The following is a 21,786-nucleotide window of genomic DNA, read 5'->3' as shown; positions in this document are numbered from 1 at the left end:
GTTCAAAAATTTATCTAGCCTTGCCTTAAAAACATTCAGCGAGGTAGCTTCAACCGTTTCACTGGGCAGGGAATTCCACAGATTCACAACCCTTTGGATGAAGAAGTTCCTCCTGACCTCAGTCCTACATCTGCTTCCCTTTATTTTGAGGCGATGCCCTCTAGTCCTAGTTTCACCTGCTAGCGGAAACAACCTCCCTGCCTCCACCTTATCTATTCCCTTCATAATCTTATATGTTTCTATAAGATCTCCCCTCATTCTTCTGAATTCCAGTGAGTATAATCCCAGTCTATTCAGTCTCTCCTCATAATCCAACCCTCTCAACTCTGGAATCAATCGAGTGAATCTCCTCTGCACCCCCTCCAGTGCTAGTATATTTCTTCTCAAGTAAGGAGACCAAAACTGCACACAGTACTCCAGGTGTGGCCTCACCAGGACCCTACACAGCTGCAGCATAGCCTCCCTGTTTTTAAACTCCATCCTTCTAGCAATGACAGACAAAATTCCATTTGTATTTTTAATTACCTGCTGCACCTGCAATCCCATCTTCAGCGATTCATGCACAAGGACACCCAAGTCCCTCTGCACAGCAGTGTGCTGCAATTTTTTTACCATTTAAAACATAGTCCATTTTGCTGTTATTCCTACCAAAATGGATGACCTCACACTTATCAACATTGTACTCCATCTGCCAGACCTTTGCCCACTCACTTAGACTATCTATATCCCTCTGCAGACTTTCAGGGTCTTCTGCACACTTTGCTCTACCACTCATCTCAGTGTCATCTGCAAATTTTGACACACCACACTTAGTCCCCAACTCCAAATGATCTATGTAAATTGTAAACAATTGCGGTCCCAACACTGATCCCTGAGGGACACCACTAGCCACTGACCGCCAACCAGGAAAACACCCATTTACCCCTACTCTTTGCTTTCTACTGGTGAACCAATCCTCTATCCATGCCAATACATTACCTGTAATACCGTGCAACTTTATCTTATGTAGCATCCTTTGGTGTGGCACCTTGTCAAATGCCTTCTGGAAATCCAGATACACCACATCCACAGGTTCCCCATTGTCCACCATGCAAGTAATGTCCTTAAAGAATTCCACCAAATTAGTTAAACATGACCTACCCTTCATGAACCCATGCTGGGTGTTCCCAATGGAACAATTTATATCCAGATGTCTTGCTATTTCTTCCTTAATGATAGATTCAAGCATTTTCCCCACTACCGAAGTTAAGCTAACTGGCCTATAGTTACCTGTTTTTTGTCTACTTCCTTTTTTAAACAGTGGCATCACATTGGCTGTTTTCCAGTCTGCGGGAAACACCCCAGAGTCCAGTGAATTTTGGTAAATAGTTACTAGTGTATTTGCTATTTCCCCCATCACCTCTTTTAGTACCCTGGGATACATTTCATCAGGGCCAGGAGACCTGTCTACCTTTAGCCCCATTAGCTTGCCCAGCACTGCCTCCCTAGTGATAATGATAGTTTCTAGGTCCTCACCTGCTATAACCTTCTTGCCATTAGTTTTCGGCATGTTATTTGTGTCTTCCACTGTGAAGACCGACACGAAATAACTGTTTAATGTCTCGGCTATTTCCTCATTCCCAGTTATTAAATTGGCCTTCTCATCCTCTAAAGGACCAATGTTTACCTTCACCACTCTTTTACGATTTACATATTTATAGAAACTTTTTCTGCCTGTGTTTATATTCTGAGCTAGTTTACTCTAATAATCTGTCTTACTTTTCTTTATAACTTTTTTTGTGGCTTTCTGTTGGCCTTTAAAGATTTCCCAGTCTACTAGTTTCCCACTACTCTTTGCTTTTTTGTATGTGTTTTTTTTTCAATCTGATACTTTCCTTTATTTGCTTAGACATCCATGGCTGGCTCTCTCTTTTCCTACAGTTCTTTCTTATCACTGGAATATACTTCTGCTGAGCACTGTGAAAAATCATTTTGAAAGTCCTCCACTGTTCCTCAATTGACCCACCATAAAGTTTTTGCTCCCAATCTACCTTAGCTAACTCCTTCCTCATTCCTTCATGGTCTCCTTTGTTTAAACCCAGGACATAGGTACTGGATTTAACCTTCTCACGCTCCATCTGTATTTTAAATGCGACCATACTGTGATTGCTCCTTCCGAGAGGATCCCTAACTGTGAGCTCATTAATTATTCCTGTCTCATTACACAGGACTAGATCTAGGATAGCTTGCTCCCTCGTAGGTTCCATTACATATTGTTCAAGGAAATTATCACGGATGCATTCTATGAACCCCTCCTCAGGGCTGCCATGACCGACCTGGTTTGGCCAATCGATATGTAGATTAAAATCCCCCATGATAATTGCTGTACCATTTTTACATGCATTAGCTATTTCTATGTTTATTGTCCGCCCACCATGATGTCATTATTTGGTGGCCTATAGACCACACCTATCAGTGACTTCTTCTCCCTGCTATTCCTAATTTCCACCCAAATGGATTCAACGTTTTGTTCAGTAGAACCTATATCATCTCTCACTACTGCCCTGATATCATCCTTAAAAATCAGAGCAAAACCACCTCCCTTACCTTCCTGTCTGTCCTTCCGAACAGTTTGATACCCCTGGATATTTAACTCCCAGTCATGACCATCCTGTAACCATGTCTCTGTAATGGCCATTAAATCATACCCATTTGCCATGATTTGCACCATCAACTCATCCACCTTGTTTCGAATGCTCCGAGCATTCAGATAAAGTGCCATTATGCCAGTTTTTGAACCTTCTTTTTGGGTCCTCTTACCTCCATTACTAACAACTCTTGAGTTCTCCTTCCCTTTAACTTTTTTCCTAATTTTCAATGGAGTTGAAGCTTCCTCGTCACCTGCTAACTTGCTGCTTTGCCTTACCTTAATTGTTATTCTCCCTCTACGCTCACTTCTCCCTTCCCCCCTACTTACTAGTTTAAAGTCCTATTAACCACCCTATTTACCCTTTTCGCCAGAACACTGGACCCGGCCCTGTTCAGGTGGAGTCCATCCCAGCGGTATAGATCCCTCCTGTCCCAGAACTGATGCCAGTGCCCCATGAAAAGGAAACCCTCTTTTAGCCACGTGTTTACTTCCCTGATCCTCGCCTCCCTATGCCAATTTGCACGTTGCTCGGGCAGCAATCCAGAGATTATGACCCTTGAAGACCTGTTTTTAAATTTTGTTCTTAGCTTTTCATAATCCCGAAACAGGACTTTTTTCCTAGTCCTGCCTATGTTGTTGGTACCTACGTGGACCACAACAACTGGATCCTCCCCCTCCCTCTCTAGTATCCTCTCAAGCCGGTCAGAGATGTCTTGCACCCTGGCACCGGGCAGGCAACACACCATTCAGGATTCTCTATCCTGCTCGCAAAGGATACTGTCTATCCCCCTGATGATGGAATCCCCTACAACTACAATCTGTCCTTTAGCTCCCCCGTCTTGAATGGCTTCCTGAACCACTGTGCCATGGTCAGTTGACTCATCCTTTCTGCAGCCCTGTTCCTCATCCACGCAGGGAGCACGTGCCTCATACCTGTGGGACAATGTCAAGGGCTGCGGCTCCTGTGTTCCTGTCTGCAGGGTTCCTTTACCTGCCTCACTCGCAGTCACACACTGCTGTCCCTGCCTGCCGATCGAATTAACATTAGTTAATCTACCAGGGGTGACTGCGTCCTGGAACACAGCATCCAGGTATTTCTCCCCTTCCCGGATGTGCCGCAGTGTTTGGAGTTCGGATTCCAGCTCATCAATTTTGAGCCAGAGCTCCTCAAGCAGCCAACACTTGCTGCAGATATGGTCACTGCTGTTCTCAATGGGATCAGCTAGCTCCCACATCATACAGCTGGAAGTTAGCCTGGAGTTCTGAATTATTAATCCAGTAACTTTGCCACAATGCCACCAGCTCCCTAACTTTTAACCTTTTTGTTTGATAGATATTTTATGGTCAATAAGAATATGACCACATCTTCAACAAAACTTATGTCCTCTTGTCTGACTTTTCAACTGGAATTTGCAACAATGAACCTGCTGTAGCTTGGTTTCTTGTTTGGACGTATTAAGCTTTAGAATCAAATTTCACCAATCTCAAACATAATATTTTCACTCTTGGCAGCATCTTTAATAACTCTTTAGTATTTAACAATGTGACAAAGCATTTGTGCTCTGATTCAAATGGTTAACTTTAGACCCAAGACATAGCCTGCAAACATCTCATGAGCCCATGTAACTGCTAATGCTTCCTTTCAATTGCTGTGTATTTTTTCTCTGTTACAGGTACAAATCTAAAATGTGCTGTACACCAGTCTACATTTCCCATCTCCCTGAATTTGAAAATGTACCCAAGATCCTACTACTTGATATACCTGCAGCAACTGTTATAGGTAGTTCTGGGTCGTAATGAGCTATACGTATCTATTGAAATGAGCATCACATCCTTTCAAAGGAAATTTGCAGATTTTCTTCCTAGCATCATGCGATTGTCAAAGCAGTTGTCATAGTGTTCAATTATGGAGCTATATTGGATAAGAACTTTTTCACTTGATTCACTATCCCCATAAATCATTGAATCTTCAATGAGAGGCAGTCAAAAATCTTGATTGCTTTTGTTTACAGACAATCAGCCCTGAAGCCTGATGCATAAACAATCTGTCCCAAAAAATGAATGATTACTTGCAAGAACCCAGATTTGTTGTGGAGGGTAAATCCTATTTCTTGCAAGCTTTGCAACACTGCTGTGATTCTGTTATCATGCTGCAATGTGGTGGAATCATGAATCAGGATATCACCAATATGTCCCTTCTAATTCTTCAAGAACATTTGAAATGAATGGGATGATTTATTGTCACTTCTCCTCTACAATGAACAACACAGTAAATGACAGTGAAAAGCTTCAACTGTTGTCACTATCCGGCACCATTTTGAATATTTTAAGAATGAAAAGATACAGCTGAAAGAGAATGCATCTTTGTTCTGCCTCCTCTGCCATGGGCCCTGAGCCCTGAGCTGGCTGACTGATGACACCTGCGCAGTCACCCATCCGCTGGACTCACCAGCAGAGTCATCACTCTTCATCACTGGGCCCACCTCACTGATGGGCTGACGATGCTAACGCCCATGCTGGACACGCATTCACCCCACAACCAAGAGTTCCCAGCTCTGCTGCCACTGCTCGCCAATAACCAGGATTCCCTAACTCCAGGCCTACCACAAAGGAGCTGGTCATAATTCCCTGAAAAATCTCTGGTGCTGATGTTGTACCAAAGAGTAGTTGATTGAAACAGTACCTCTGAAGTAGTGTGATAAAGGTTGACAGTAGTTTGAATTCCCTGCCAAAACTATTCATGGAATACAAATGTTTGAAATTTTAAAAAGTAGGCTTTTGTTGGATTCTTATCCACAGAGGCCATTGGGTGATTCTGCCTTACCATTGCTTTGATTAATTTGTGTGGGGTCAACACAGGTTTGCAGAGAAGCCTTTGGTTTCAGTCTGGAACAACAGCTTGTCGGTTTTGTTGCAGCAATGATTCAATTTCTTGCTTCACCTCCTGTAAAAGCGGATGTGGCACATTTTTGGAGTGAACAAACATACTAGATTGGCATCTGGTATCAAGGTGACGTGAAAGGCTGTTTAAAGCTTCTCAAGGCCTTTAAGTTGGGAAATTCTGTTTTGAATTCACTCATTTTATGTTGGCTTTCCATTATTGCTACATTTTAAATGAGTTGAAGATCTGACCAAGCTTTTTGGCTTAATATTGCCTCCCCCTTACAGCTTTCTTCTTCCTCCTCTCTTGCAGCTTCCCTCCCATTCTCTACTTCCCTCTCTTCTTCACTGCCCCTTACAGCCTCCTGCCCTCAGTGTTGCAGCTTCTGCATTCCCCCAACATCTCCTGGCAGATAATCCTCCTCCCACCAGCCTGGCAAAAGGCACAGCTCAATGCAAAAGCCCTGAAAATTCAAGCTCCCAGCAAAAGCCCCAACTCTCCACAAAAGCTCCATAAGGCCCAACACCAGGTAAAAGGTGATTCAGGCTACCCTGCTAAGTCCCTCACTAACTCTTGTAAGTACTCGCTACTCCTCCAATCACAGACTGTTTCTCTCCCATGCTTGCCACTGACAGCTGTTTTTCATTCCAGTGAACCTAGGATTGGAGGAGCATCTCATTAATTCTGTCCATTCTACTTGTGGTGGTGACTTTTCTTTGATTGATAGCCCTGTGACTGAATTTTCTTGGGTGTCTTGATGTCTTTTTGGAGCAGAATTTGAACTTGGAGTCCTAATTTATGCTGCAGAACATCCCCCATCAGAATCTGTCCTTTTGTTCCATGAATCTAGAGCCCTCCCTCCCACACCATTTCTTCAGCCAGGATTCTTCTGCTCTTTTGTTCTATCTCTATACACAATGATACATGGCACCAAGAGTGACCAGTAAATTCTTTCTTTCCTAACTCTCCAAACTCTGCCTTCTGGACTGCTGTCCTCTTTCTACCATGTTGTTACTACAAAAATAAATCACAATCTCTGGCTGTTCACACAGTCTCCCCTCAAATTGGATTCCAGTTACTCAGTAACATAATTGACCCTGTTACCAGGGAGACAACATACCATTCTCAAGTTTTTTCTTGATGTGGAGGTGCCGGTGTTGGACTGGGGTGGACAAGGTCAAAAATCACAAGACATCAGGATATAGTCCAACAGGTTTATTTAAAGACACAAGCTTTCAGACTCTCGCTCCTCCTTCAGGTGTCAGTGAGGGAGGTGGCATCAGACACAGAATTTAAAAGCAGAAGATCAAAGGGTCATTGAACTGATGCGAATGTGTTGAACAAACCTAAGACAGCTGTTAAATCTTTGATCAGTTAGAAAGGATTAATATGCAAATCCCAGAATTTCTTTCAAGTCACTGCCCTGAGATAACTAAGGTTTTGTCAGTATGCCAGAGGTGACATCTCAGGTCAGACAATGCATTTTAGATGTAAGGCCTTGTTTAGAACTTGGCTGTGTATTAACTTGGAGTCAGACTGGTTTTATTTCCAAAGTAGGAATTTATAAAATGCCACACCAACTGTCTACACATTGTGTACTTTTTGAACAAAATAGAATCTATCTGCAATTACTAATCTGCAAATGCAAATTCACCCCATAGACTTATGTGTGTGTGTGTGAGAAAGGGAGAGAGAAAGAGAATGTGCGTGTGTGCATTCGTGTTGGGGGCGGAGGAAGAGAGAGTGGGTGTGAGTGAGTGAGTGTGCATACTTGAGAGAGAGTGTGTTTGTGAGAGAGAGAGAGAATGTATGAGAGAGAGTCTGTCTGAGTTTGTGTGAGAGCGTGTGTGTGTATGTATATGAGCGTGTATGTATATGTACCCTCATGGGTACCGAACTTGGCTATCAGCCTCTGCTTGGCGACTCTGCGTTGTTGTGTATCCTGATGTCTGCCTTGGATGACATTTACCCAAAGATCTGAGGTTGAATGCCCTTGTCCACTGGAAATGTTCCCCCACTGGGAGGAGACATCCCTGTCTGGCGATTACTGCACAGTGTCCATTCATCCGTTGTTGTAGCATCTGCATGGTTCCGCCAATATACCATGCCTCGAGGCTTCCTTACCTGCAGCGTATGAGATCGACAACGTTGGCTGAGTCACATGAGTGTCTGCCGTGCATGTGGTGGGTAGTATTCCCACATGTGACGGTCGTGTCCATGTCGATGATCTGACATTTCTTGCAAGAGGTTGCCGCGACAGGGTTGTATGGTGTGGGCCTTCAAAAAGTACACAAATGTGTAGACAGTCGATGTGGCATTTTATAAATTCCTACTTTGAAAATAAAACCAGTCTGACTCCAAGTTAATATGCAGCCAGATTCCAAACAAGGCCTCACACTTAAAATGCATTGCCTGACCTGAGATGTCACCTCTGGTATACTGACAAAACCTTTAGTTATTTCGGAGCAGTGATCTGAAAGAAATTGTGGGATTTGCAGATTAATCCTTTCTAACTGATTAAAGATTTAATAGCCATTTTAGGTTTGTTCAGTACATTCGCATCAGTTCAATGACACTTTGATCTTTTGCTTATAAATTCTGTGTCTGATGCCACCTCCCTCACTGACACCTGAAGAAGGATCGAGACTCTGAAAGCTTGTGTCTTCAAATAAACCTGTTGGGCTATGTCCTGGTGTCGTGTGACTTTTGACCAAGTTCTCTTTGTCGTATTTCTGGGACTGCAGCAGGTTGATCAGTAGGGATTAATTGCTGTGATTAGTCAGCAATTCTATTATCATTGTGTCATGTAGCCATCCAGTATGGTAGAACGTGAACTAAATGGACCTTGTTCTTTATCCATCTAGCAATAATTCTATGTCCCAAAACACTTTATATGCAGTTAATTATGATTTGATATATAATCACTGTTGTAATGTCTGGTACATGTAGCTTTCCTGTAGGGCCCTACAAATAACAGTATGATAATAACCTACTTAACGCATTAGAGCTTAAATGTCACACGGAAAAGAATATACTGACGATGCCTGTGAAAGGACCCTAAAATGTAAGAAGTGCAGACTGAGATGATCAAAATGCTAGAAATAGACAGCAAAGAGAAAACAAACTAGTGTAGAAAAGAGAGGATAGGATGCAATGATAAAAATACATGAGATTTTGAGGTAACATGATACTATAAACTAAATCGTTGGCATTGAGCAAAAAGGAGAGAAATGGAAAACAATTGCAAGTGGACAGAGAAGATGATGATAAAGGGAACAGAATAGAGAAGGAACAATGGAGAAACCCTTAAAAACTTTATGGAACTAGCATAAGAGAAAGATGCATTGCAAAATTGAGATAAACACAGAACATTTTCTCATTAAGAAGAGAAAAGAATAAACATTTTTAGGTAACAGATGTTGTATGATGAACCTTCACCCCATACAATTTGCTGAAAAGATATTTGAGATCAAAAGGACTTGACTGGTCTTGTGTGGTAGATAAAAAGCGTTTGTATTTCAACAAGAAGAAACACTTCTTTTAAAAAAGGATGTAGCTTACAAATAGCTGTTTGGTAGTACAGAACTAGAGTATTACTGAAAAAAAAAGACATTTTGTTGAAGCTTTTCATTTTGAACTCATCAGAACATTTTTCAAGTATATAAATTCAAGAGGAAAACCAATATTTATACTGCATGAGACAAGAGTGTTTATTTGTTGGCAAATGGCAGTAGCAAAACAAGTAGTCTGCTTATCATACACATGAGTAATGTGGTATATGAACTTCAGTGCTGTGAGATGCCAGGTATGTAGGCTGAACGTGCCAAAGACTGGCAGATGATATTGAACAGCGTGTCTATTTGGCAGTTCGCAAGGTACTGACCATACTCAACCAGACCATGTTTGCAAAAGTTAATAGACAATGTCTAACATTAGATGTGATAAATCTCAAAACCGAAGAGTGTTGAAGGAAGTAGCTATAGGGATAGTCATGCATTTGGTGATTATCTTCTAATATTTTATAGATTCTGCGATTTAGAAGGCAGCAAATGTCTCCTCACCTTTTAAGAAGGGAGTGAGAGAGAAAACAAGAAACTACAGACCAGTTAGCCTTACATCAGTAGAAGGGAAATTGCTAGAATCTCTAAGGTTTTGGAGTAGATTTGTAGCTCGGGTTGTGGATGTTGTGGTTGGTTGGCTCGCCGAGCTGGTTCGTTGTTCCGCAGACATTTCATTACCCTGCTGGATAACATCATCAGTGCAGCCTCTGATGAAGCACTGTTGTGTTTTCCCACCTGTCATTTAAAGTCTGGTGTCCGTTGAGCTGGATTACCTCACTTCCGGTTTTCCTTCGCAATATGGTGTATATGGGATCTAGCTGTATGTGTTTATTGATGGCTGTCTTAGTTGAGAACCAGGCTTCCATGAATTCCTATGCTTGTCTCTGCTTCACCTGTCCCAGGATCCTGGTATTGTCCCAATCAAATTGGTGGTTTTCCTTATCCATGTGGATGGAGATGAGTGAGTATTGGTCGTGTCTTTTTGTTGCCAATTGATGTTTGTGTACCCTTGTGGTTAATTTCCTTCCTGTTTGTCCAATGCAATGTTTGTCGCAGTCTCTGCAGGGAATCTTATATATGACGTTGGTCCTGTCCAGAGTGGGTAGTGGGTCTTTGGTCCAGGTGAGCAGTTGGCATAGGGTTGATGTGGGTTTGTGTGCTACTATGATGCCCAGTGGTCGTAGGAGTCTTGTGGTCAGTTCAGATGTGTTCCTGATGTAAGGTAGAGTGATGAATGTGTCAGGGTGTGTAGTATCTTCCTGGTGTTGTTCGTGTAATAGGCATCTTCTGACCCAGTTTTTCAGGTATCCATTGTCTTTGAATACTTGGAAGAGGTACTCTTCTTCTTCTGGCAAGGATTAATGATTGGCTGACATACAGAAAACTGAGTAGGAATAACTCAGTCATTCTTGCATTGGCAGATTGTGACTAGTGGGGTAGTGCAAGGATCTTTATTGGGCCCCAACTGTTCACAGTATATGTCAATGATTTGCAGTCGGGGACCAAATACAGTATTTTCAAATTTGTAGATGATATAATGCTAAGTTAGAACATACATCGTGAGGAAGATGTAAAACAGCTACAGGAGGATTTTGATGGGCTTAATGAATGGTCAAGAACATGGCAAATGGAATGTCATGTTTTCCACATTAGGTTATTGCCTTTATCCCCTACAACCTCAATGTGAAGTTATCTCTTTAGTAGGAAGAACAGATGTGGATAAATCTCCGGTACCTGATCTAATGTATCCCAGAGCATTGTGGGAAGTGAAGGAGACAATTACGAGACCCCTTGCAGAAATATTTGCATCATCTATAACTACAGGCAATGTGCCTGATGACTGGAGGGTGGCTAATATTGTACCTTTGTTTAAGAAAAGTTGTAAGGAGAAACCAGGGAACTATAGACCTGTGAATCTGACTTTGGTTGGTCCTTTTGATATCAAATATCTTTTCAAATTGTATGGGGTCAGGATTCATCATACAACATCTGTTACCTAAAAATGTCTACTCTTTTCTCTCCTTAATGAGAAAATGTTCTGTGTTTATCTCAATTTTGCAATGCATCTTTCTCTTATGCTAATACTATAAAGTTTTTTGGGTAAATCGTTGGAGGTGATTATAAAGGATAGGATTTATGGACATTCAGAGAGGCAAAAATTGATTAGGGAAAGTCAGCATGGTTTTGTGTGAGGAAAATCATGTCTCACAAACTTGATTGAATTTTTACACAGTTTTCCAGTTTTCCACAGGAATCAGTTCTAGGTACTCTTTTTTGTTTGTTATTTATAGAAATGATTTGCATGAGAATATAGAAGGCAGGGTTAGTAAGTTTGTGGATGACACCAACATTGGTGGCATAGTAGACAATGAAGAAGATTACAGAAAGATCTTGATCAGATAGGTCAATGGGCTGAAAAATGAGACTTGGAGTTCAACTGGATAAATGGGAGGTATTGCATTTTGGTACAACAAGAGTAGGGCTTATACAATTAATGGTAGGGCAATGAGTAGTGTTGTAGAACAGAGGGACCTAGGGGTACAGGTACATAATTCTTTGAAGTTTGCATCACATATAGACAGGGTGGTTAAAAAAGTGTTTGGCATGCTTGTCTTCATTGCTCAGTTCATTGAGTGTAGGGTTTGGGAAGCCATGTTGAGGTTGTACAGGACATTGGTGAGGCCTCTTCTGGAATACTGTGTACAGTTCTGGTTGCCTAGATATAGGAAAGATATTATCAAGGTGGAGAGGGTTCAGAAGAGATTTACCAGGATATTGTCAGGTATGGAAGTTTTGAGTTACAAAGGAAGGCTAGGTAGGCTGGGACTTTTTTCACAGGAGCTTAGGAGGTTGGGAGGTGACATGGTAGAAGTTTATAAAATAATGAGAGATATAGATAGAGTTAATGGTAGTTGTCTTGACATTTTTAAAGTGAAATGAGAGAGACTTAAAAAAAGACATGACCAAATGTTTTTACACAGAGGGTTGTTTGCCTGTGGAATGAACATCCTGAGGAAGTGGTGGATGCAGGTACAATTACAACATTTAAAAAATATTTGCATAAGTACATGAAAAGGAAAGGGATATGGAGGGATATGGGCCAGGACCAGGCAGGTGGGACTAGTTTAGTTTGGGATCATGTTCGGCATGGGCTAGTTGGACTGAAGGGTCTGTTTCCATGCTGTCTGACTCTATGATGATAGGCTGGAAAATGTGGATGTACAAAGAGAAATAGGTTCCCTTGATGATGAGCCACAAAAGCCTAACATGCAGTGCAACAAACTATTCAGAAGACAAATGGAATGTCAGCTTTTGTTGCAAGAGAATTTGAGTACAGGAATAATGAAATCTTGGTTCAAATTTAAAGGAGCTTGGTTAGACTGCATATGGAGCACTGTGTGCGGTTTTAGTCTCCTTATCTCAGAAAAGATATTATTGCCTTAGAGGGAGTGCAACAAACGTTCACTAAACATTTTCCCAAATGGTAGGACCGTCCTTTGAAGAGACATTTCGCAAACTGAGTGTGTACTGTCTAGATTTTTGAATGAGGTGTGATCACATAGAAATTTACAAAATACTTAAAGGAATAGACAGGGTAGATACAGTTGGATGTTTCCCCAGGCTGGGAATCCAGAAGCAGGAAGCACAATTAAAAAATAAAGGAGATGCCACTTAGGTCTGAGATGAGCAGAATTTTTTTTATTAAAAGGGCTGTGAATCTTTGGAATTGTCTACCATAGAGAGGTGTAGAAGTTCAATTTGAGTAGGTTTAAGGTAGACATAGATATATTTCTGATTACCAGTGGTGTATAGGATTATGGGTAAAATGCATTAAAGTGCAAGACCAGCCATGATTGTACTGAATGGTGAGTCAGCCTTAATGACATGAATGGCCTAATCCTGTTCACAGTTCCTATCAGCAATTTGGGCTATGTCCATAATTAAATCTCTTTCTGTAAGGCTAAAGGCAGGAAATTTGTGTTGGAGCCTGAGATGGCAGAACTGTTAGAGGTATTTGAGAATGAGGGTAATTGATATGAATTTACTTTTCTGAAAGCAACACAAGAACTTGTGAATGTAAGCTTTTAAACAGTATTCCCCAAGATCATTATATCTGTGTGATCTTACAAGCATGTCATTCTGTTTGTATGAATTAATTTTTAAACCATCTTGCATTTTTAGAACAGTCTTTTTCTTCACCCTTCATAAGCCATGATACTACGTGAAGTTTTGTAGTGTTGTGAAGCATTAGCATTGTGGGAAGTGATGAGGTGTGGTGGTGGGAGGAAGCAAAGTGCATGGTAAATAAGTTTGTAGATGACACCAAAATAGGTGGTGTAGTGGACAGTGAAGATTATCTCAGAGTACAACGTGACCTTGGTCAGATGGACCAATGGGCTGAGGAGTGGCAGATGGAGTTTGATTTAAATAAATGTGAGGTGTTGCATTTTGGTAAGGTAAACTGGGGCAGGACTTATACAGTTAATGGTACGGCTCTGGGCAGTGTTGTCAAACGAAAAGACCTAGGGTGCAGGTGCATACTTCTTTGCAGGTAAACAGGGTGATGAAGAAAGCATTTGACTCACTTGCCTTCATTGTTCAGAACATTGAGTATAGGAGTTGGGAGGTCATGTTGCGGCTGTACAGGACATTGGTGAGACCACTTTTAGAAAACTGCATACAATTCTGGTTGCCCTTCAACAGGAAAAATGTTGTTAAACTTGAGAGAGTGCAGAAAAGATTTACAAGGATGTTGCTGGGATTGGAGGGTTTGAGTTATCAGGAGAGGCTGAATAGGCTGGGGCTTTTTTTTTCCTGGAGCATCAGAGGCTGAGGGGTGATCTTATAGAGGTTTATAAAATCATAAGGGGCATGGATAGGATGAATAGCTAAGGTCTTTTTCTTAGGGTGGGGGAGTCCAAAACAGAGAATGTAGTTTTAAGGTGAGGGGGCAAGATTTAACAAGGACCTGAAGGGGTAACTTTTTCGTGCAGAGGGTGGTGCATGTTTAGAACAAGCTGCTAGAGGACATGTTGGAGGTGGGTGCAACATTTAAACAGGCACCTGGATCTGTATGTGAATAGGAAGAATTTAGCAGGATGTGGGCCAAATGCTGGCAAATGGGACTAGATCAGTTTAGGATATCTGGTTTGCATGGACGAGTTGTACCAAAGGGTTTGTTTCCATGCTGTATAATTTATCACTCTATAACCTCTGTATATACCAAAGATGACTCCTGATTGCACAGGAAATGGAGGCAGAGGTGAGGCAGGGCTTGAGATGCAGGGACATTCCACAGCTGCAGACTTTGTGTCCTGTGATTTAGATGTTAGGGACAACATGGCATACAGGTCTCTGTGTAGAGAGATGGGCATGGTCCTAACTGGGGGCTCCATGCCAAGATCAGAGTCTGCAAAACATCCTGAAACCTCACCTACCCTTTCTATGTAGAAATTGACTAGGTGGGCTGCCTTAATTTCAGAGGAACGGTCAGGAACATTCACATCTGGGCATTGGTGCCACATTTCATGTCATCTTCCACCTCTCTGTCCTCAGCAGGTCCTGAGTTATGTGCCTGCAGATGGTACACTAAGAAGATGACCACCACATTGACTCTGAAGACACTTAAGCAATCAAGAGCAGAAATGAGCACTGTGGCACTAATGCTGGCACAGGGTCCCCTATTCCAAACAAGTGGACCACTGAGCTACTAAATTGTGGATTTATATATATGTAAAGTGATCAGTAAAGTGATGGAAGGTGTCAACAACAGTGCTATCAAGCAGCATCTGCTCAGCAATAACCTGCTCAGCGATGCCCAGTTTGGGTTCTGCCAGGGCCACTCAGCTCCTGACCTCATTACAGCCTTAGTTCAAACAAAGACCAAAGAGCTGAATTCCAGAGGTGAGGTGAGAGTGACAGCCCTTGATGTCAAGGCTACATTCGACCAAGTATAGCATCAAGGAGCCCTAGCAAAACTGAAATCGATGGTCATCAGGGGGCAAACTCTTCGGCGGTTGGAGTCATAACTGACACATGGGAAGATGGTCGTGGTTGTTGGAGGTCAGTCATCTCAGCTCCAGGACATCTCTGCGGGAATTCCTCAGGGTATTGTATGCGGCCCAACCATCTTCTGCTGCTTCATCAATGACCTTCCCTCCATCATAAGGTCACAAGTCGGGATGTTTGCTGATGATTGCACAATATTCAGCACCATTCCTGACTCCTCATACCGAAGCAGTCTATGTTCAAATGCAACAATATCTGGACACTATCCAGGCTTGGGCTGACAAGTGGCAAATAACATTTGCACCACACTAATGCCAGGCTATGACCATCAATAAGAGACAATTTAAGCACTACCCCGTGACATTCAATGGTGTTACCATCACTGAATCCCCAATGTCAACATCCTGGGAGTTATCATTGACCAGAAACTCAACTGGACTCGCCACATAAACACAGTGGCTACAAGAGAGGGTCAGAGTCTAGGAATACTGCAGTAAGTAACACACCTCCTGAATCTCCAAAGCCTGTCCATCATCTACAAGGCACAAGTCAGGAGCGTGATGGAATACTGCCTGGATAAGTGCAGCTCTAACGACACTTAAGAAGCTTGACACCATCCAGAGCAAAGCAGCCGCTTGACTGGCACTACATTCACAAGCATTCACTCCCTCTACCGCCAACACTCAGTAGCTGCAGTGTGTATTATCTAAAAGATGCACTGCAGAAATTAACCAAAGATCCTCAGACAACACCTTCCAAACCAACAACCACACCCATCTAGAAGGACAAGGACAACAGATATATGGGAACATCACCACCATCAAGTTCCCCTCCAAGCTACTCACCTTCCTGACTTGAAAATATATCACTGTTCCTTCACTACTGCGGAGTCAAAATTCTGGATTTCCCTCCTCAATGGCATTGTGGGTCAACACATAGCAGGTGGATTGCAGCGGTTCAAGAAGGCTGCTCACCAGCATAATCTCAAGGGCAACCAGGGATGTGCAATAAATACTGGCCACTCAGCGACGCCCACATCCCGCAAATGAATAAATAATTTTAAAAAGCCTATATACGTGTATATATATATAAAATATACACACATATATAATAGATGAAAGCAATCTATTTTCTATTTGTCATTTATTATTGCCTTCCTAAATTTATCCTAAAGAGAACAACTGAATGTGGGATGTCCAAAATATTTCTATTGAAGAAAATACAATTCTTTTGGTTCCACTTTCACTTTCCCCTAACAGCAGGAGCTGTTTTTGTTCTACAACTAAGAACAGCCTTCATATTGTCAGATTAAAGAAAACAAATACGAAAGTTTTTGTAATCAAAATTGATTTGAACCTATTTTCAGGCATAAAACCAGGAGGTGCGAGATTAGGCCAAAATTAAGCCTCACACTGCATTTACATTAATCACGCAACTTGTCACCACATGTCATTGCCTCTGCCGGCAACTTGACTATTTTAAATCGATGAATGTCAGCTTGCTTGGTTGAAGGCTTCAAACTGAGGCCCAGTAATTTGCAGGTGCAGGGAAGAGCTCATTGAGTACAATTCTAGTGGCTCCCACTGGCAAAAAATTTAGAAATATTTTGTGAAAAAAAAACCATTGCTTGCTAGTGCCTCCGCTGCTGAAATATTCTGAGCAAAGTTTGTCTGGTGTTTGCCCCTTTCATTGCAATCCAGTAAGGCTATCTAAACAGGCATTAATCACTTGAATTACAAAGTTAAGAGACGAAACAGTTGTTTTAGACTGTCACCTGATATACCTGAAAAATAACCCAATCCAATGTGTGCTTGGATATCTTTCACGCTTGTTTTGGTATTGGGCTTTCATCCCTAAAATTGACCCCCATTGTGCTCACTTTCTACTTATAAGCCATAGGCACTGTGGTAGATATCTAGGACAATATCATTGTACTTCTCACGTTACTTCTTTATTTTCTCTTTTGTGGACACATTTCCAAAAGAACCAGGAAATCACACAAATAGGTCTTGAAAGGCATTAATATGAAAACATTAAAGATTTCTGTAAATGTAATAATGTTATTTAAAGACAACAGTGATGTGGTTCTGATGTACAGAACTTAATTTTGGGTTGGCAGGCAGATATGATGCAAAAGCATCATATGATTTCAAATGTATTTGAAAATACACCCCGAATTTCTGCAGAGGCAGTTACTGGCAAAAGAATTGCCTGCCTCTAAAGAGCGGAGAGCATTTACTGACCTAGAAATTTTGCCATTTACATCAGAATTGCACCTGTTTCAAGTTGAGTTTGCAGAAAAGGAGGCTGCTTACCTGCATGACTTGTTAGACCAGGAAGTGGTTTATTGTCCACAAACTGTCAGAGACATTGGCTTTGACTGAAGCGATTGAAAAAATATTTTCACTGTTCTGCTACCGAGAAAGCACTTGGCAAGCTGTCAATCAGCAGCTGAGGAAATCTTTTGCTCCTTATCTTCTGTCACAAATCTGTTAACATGAGTTCATCAGTTCCATATATATCTTTACAATGGAGGCATGAAAGGAACAAGGGAAGATGAAGTGACAGAGGCTTGAAAGATAGGGCAACATAAAATATGAACACCTAGGAATAACCAACCATTTTCAGCTGTTTAAGCCCCAAGCTCTGAAAGGTCCTCCTTAAACCACTCTGCCTCACTACCATTTTCTTCCCCTCCTTTAAAACAAAACCTACCTCTTGGACCAGGCTTTGGCCTTCTGCCCTAATATTGCTTTATGTAGCTGAGCGACAAATTTGGTTTCAAATTCTCTGATAAATTGCTTTAGGATGTTACATTACATTAAATGTGCTCTGTAAATTTTAAAAATGGTATTGTAGACACCACAGACCTTGAGGAAGAGATTTGCTCAAGGAAGCAGTAGTTAGATAAAGGAGATAGAGGAAAAAGCTCTAAATCCTGTTCGAGATTGACCTTTAAGCATTGACTCGCAAATAAAATCAAAGAACATGCTAGCAAAAAACTTGAATATTGCTGAAAGACAAACATGCTGCTAAAGCTTTGCTTCTTGCACTTATTTGGACCAAGGCAAGAATGTCAAATTTCAAACAAACAATCAAAGGTTTTACACTTTTGGTGTAAACTCCGATTGGCTCAGATGTTTCCATGGAAACAACAAGGAACTCCTCAAACAGTAGGGAACAGCTCCTAAATAATTTTTAAAAGACAAAAGACTTTAATATCATGCTTCTGTTTGCAGAGAACAAGTCCGTGCGTAGGAATGAATGTCTATAGAGTATAATGAGCCACCTTAGAAGTTGACTCATTATGTTAAATTAGTCATTAGCGTTGTTTTTAAGCATACTTAGGGTTATTCAGCAAACTCTGCATAATCCTAATGAAATAACTAATAGGAGGCATTTTATTTCAAGTTTTATAAGTTTGGGCTGGTTGAATACAGTCTATATTCAACCAATTACAAAGACCGAAGGAATATGCTGTTTGATTCAAAGAATTGTTGGTCTGTACAACCTACACAGGTAACACCTCACTTATAAGGAAATTTATCCACAATCTTACTCAATATTGTGGTATGCCGTGTGTCTTTTTTGAACCAGTTATTGAAAACACCAGTTGTGTGGCTATTGTACAGTAGCAATGTGCTTGTTTAACATGATGGTCAGATTTTTGAGATAGTTTGCCTTACCAGTACAATTTGAGGGACAACGGGCACTTTTCAGGCCCTCAAGAGACAGATTTGGGCTCATGTTTGAGATTGCACAAAATAGAAAACAATGATCTGATCAGGATATCAATTGTTTTGCAGGTAGCTTTGATGCGTGATGCCTACCACACAACTGAGCAATGTCAGGTATGTGAATTTCAGTGCTAGTGCCAGAAACATAGCCTGTATGTCCCAATGATTGCTGTTTAATTTGATCAGCCTTTTGTTTAATTGTCCTTTGGTTAATTGTAATAGGCAAAGTACAGATCAACGTCCACCAGCCTACACTTGCAAAATCCAAAATAAAATATTTATTGTTCAATGTGATTCTATGATTGTTCAGCAGGTGTCGCTCAATCCTAAATGTGATATAAGTTACACTAGTAAACAATTTAAGATAATCAAGCTTGTTATGTGGTTTATTTATGCTTGCAAGAACGGCCATAGATTTATACACAATGACTAATTATTTTGTCAAATAAATATCCTCAAGACCTGCACTTTTTTTGACTTGCCAGGAGTTTGGTGAGCCTATAGTTCCACATTAATTTCTCCATTGCAAAGCATCAGCCAGGGTCACCTTATGAACAATCAGCACACTTTTCTCCTGCAGTATAAATTTTTGTGATCACCTAACATTTGGTGTTCTTGCATTTTTCCTAATGAGTGCAAAATGAAAAGTTTTAGCAAAATATATATTTTCAGCAATATTCAGCATCATGCTTCATACCAGTGGCCACAATGCGTGTGCATAATCACATCCAGCCCCTTCCACAAAGAAGACTCCATGCTCTCATTAGACCTTCAGTCACTGTTTAGAGACAACCTACCTATCATACTCTGCAGCTCCAATTTTCAGGACCAGCTGGGCTGTTTAGTGGTGCAAGAATTCCACGATCCATGAACCAGAGCTTTAACAATAGCCAAGCACACTCCCCATTTTTGATCAAAGGTTGCTGGTTTGGAAGTCAAGCTGTTGTGTGTGTGAGTTCCTTCATGCCTTAAATTGTCTAACATAGATTAGGATAGCTACCTTTCCAGTCTAACAAGCGAGTTTTGTTCAGTAAATAACATGAAGCTTTTTGCACCACTATAACGATTTACAGGTTACATAAAATGACTGACATTGTATTATAGAGAGTGCGAGCAGCACACTAACCTTATGTCTGTCTCCTACCAGCTCTGTTTCCTCCACTCATGCCCTGTGACACCATTAATACATGGGGTTACCGTAATTATGTATTAACCTTCCATACCTTTTCAGGCAAATATTTCGTCCCACCCCAAGTCTTTTCTCCCCTTTATATTATCATACATTTGTTTATGCTTTTACATTCAGCACTACCCAATCGCTCCCTAAATCTACACAAATTCAGATTCTCCCTGAACATTCTCTTTTCAGACATGGAATCACAGCACTTTATTGGGTAAGAGTCATTTGACTTGGACTATCTTTCTGGTGGTCTGATGTCTTTAGTTCTCCCTTGAACTGGAGGATCTTTAACCTCATATTTCTTTCCCAGAGGACTTCATTAATTACCTTATTTTTTATTGCTGTTGGTGTGATTCCTTCTATCATAGGCTTTTGTTTTCTTTGATGTGCCTCAGTTCTTTGCATATTTATTGTGTCTTCTTAGTGGTATCTTCCATGAAGCTGTATGCACACATCTACAATCTGTGTTTGTGAATCTCTGTACTCAATCTGCCTGTAGATTTGTGCAGAAGGTGATCGACTTTACTTAAACTGGTTATTTATTTTGGACTTCCTTATTTACCTTTAGCAATTGAATGATTTGTTAAATCAACACATTCAATTCTTCAATGCTTGATGTCATCTCCATTATTGGTATTAGAGATCCTCCTGTGAAAGTGAAGGAGGTCAGACATTCACTTGAACTTGTGTCTTCCAAGTCTCCTTAACATCTAGTGTCAGACTGTTGTAACTAGTTGTTCATTGTGCTTTGTTGCAATCTGACTTGATTCAGTTGTAGATGCTTCAATTGTCTCAAGTTGGGATGCAGTTTAGTGGTTCTCTTTGCTTATATTCGCTTCCTGGCTCTTGGAGTTTGAACTCTCTTCAGTGTTGACAGCATTGGAAAACATTTCTTTGAAACAGGTGTAGTTACAATTTTGCAAGGCAAATATCTAATGGTTTGCAATGTTCCCTCTAAGCTGCCACAGCCGCTCCAAGGTTCCACTCATGCCAATCACGCTACTGACTTCTGAAACAGAAGTACTGCTGCATACGAGCCTCAAAGCACGGTGGCTCAGTGGTTAGCATTGCTGCCTCACAGTGCCAATGACTTGGTTTCGATTCCACACTCGGACGACTGTCTGTGTGGAGTTTGCACATTCTCCCCACGTTTGCGTGGCTTTCCGCTGGGTGCTCCGGTTTCCTCCTATAGTCTAAAGATGTGCAGGCTAGGTGGATTGGCCATGCTAAATTTCCCACAGTGTTCAGGGATGTGTAAATTAGGTGGGTTATAGAGGGATGGGTCTGAGTGGGATGCTCTGACTGTCAGTGTGGACTTGTTGAGCTAACGGGCCTGTTTCCACACTGTAGGGATTCTATGATTCTATGAAAATTAGAGGAATACTGCTAGTTTATAGAATCATTAATGCAGTTATCTATGAATTCCCCTGGTTGCTGCATTCTTCTGTTAAAATTCCTGGAAGGGCAAGATTCATTAGTTCTTAGGTTGAAATAATTGTCAAAAGCTTTCATCATCTCTTTGAATGTGCTGGAAAATCTCAGCAGGTTTGCAACATTTATGGAGAGAAATCAGAGGTAATGTTTTGGGTCCACTGACCCTTTATCAGAACTGATGGTAGCTAGGAAAAGGAGATAGTAGGAACTGCAGATGCTGGTGAATCCGAGACAACAAGGTGCAGGGCTGGATGAACACAGTAGGCCAAGCAGCATCATAGGAGCAGAGAGGCTGACGTTTTGGGCCTAGACCCTTCATCAGAAAAGGGGGAGGGGAAGGGGGTTCTGAAATAAAT

General features: G+C 41.3%; 1 protein-coding gene across 1 annotated transcript in view; it reads right to left on the bottom strand.

Moving 5' to 3' along the window:
* The window catches only part of LOC109926839 (chromodomain-helicase-DNA-binding protein 1), a 249,488-nt gene that overhangs the window by 22,072 nt on the left and 205,630 nt on the right, over positions 1-21,786 (bottom strand). The gene's annotated exons all lie outside the window — the stretch shown is intronic.

The sequence above is a fragment of the Rhincodon typus genome, chromosome 3, assembly GCF_021869965.1.
Source record: "Rhincodon typus isolate 14 chromosome 3, sRhiTyp1.1, whole genome shotgun sequence".
NCBI lineage: Eukaryota > Metazoa > Chordata > Chondrichthyes > Orectolobiformes > Rhincodontidae > Rhincodon > Rhincodon typus.
This window is presented reverse-complemented; position numbering and strand designations above follow the sequence as displayed.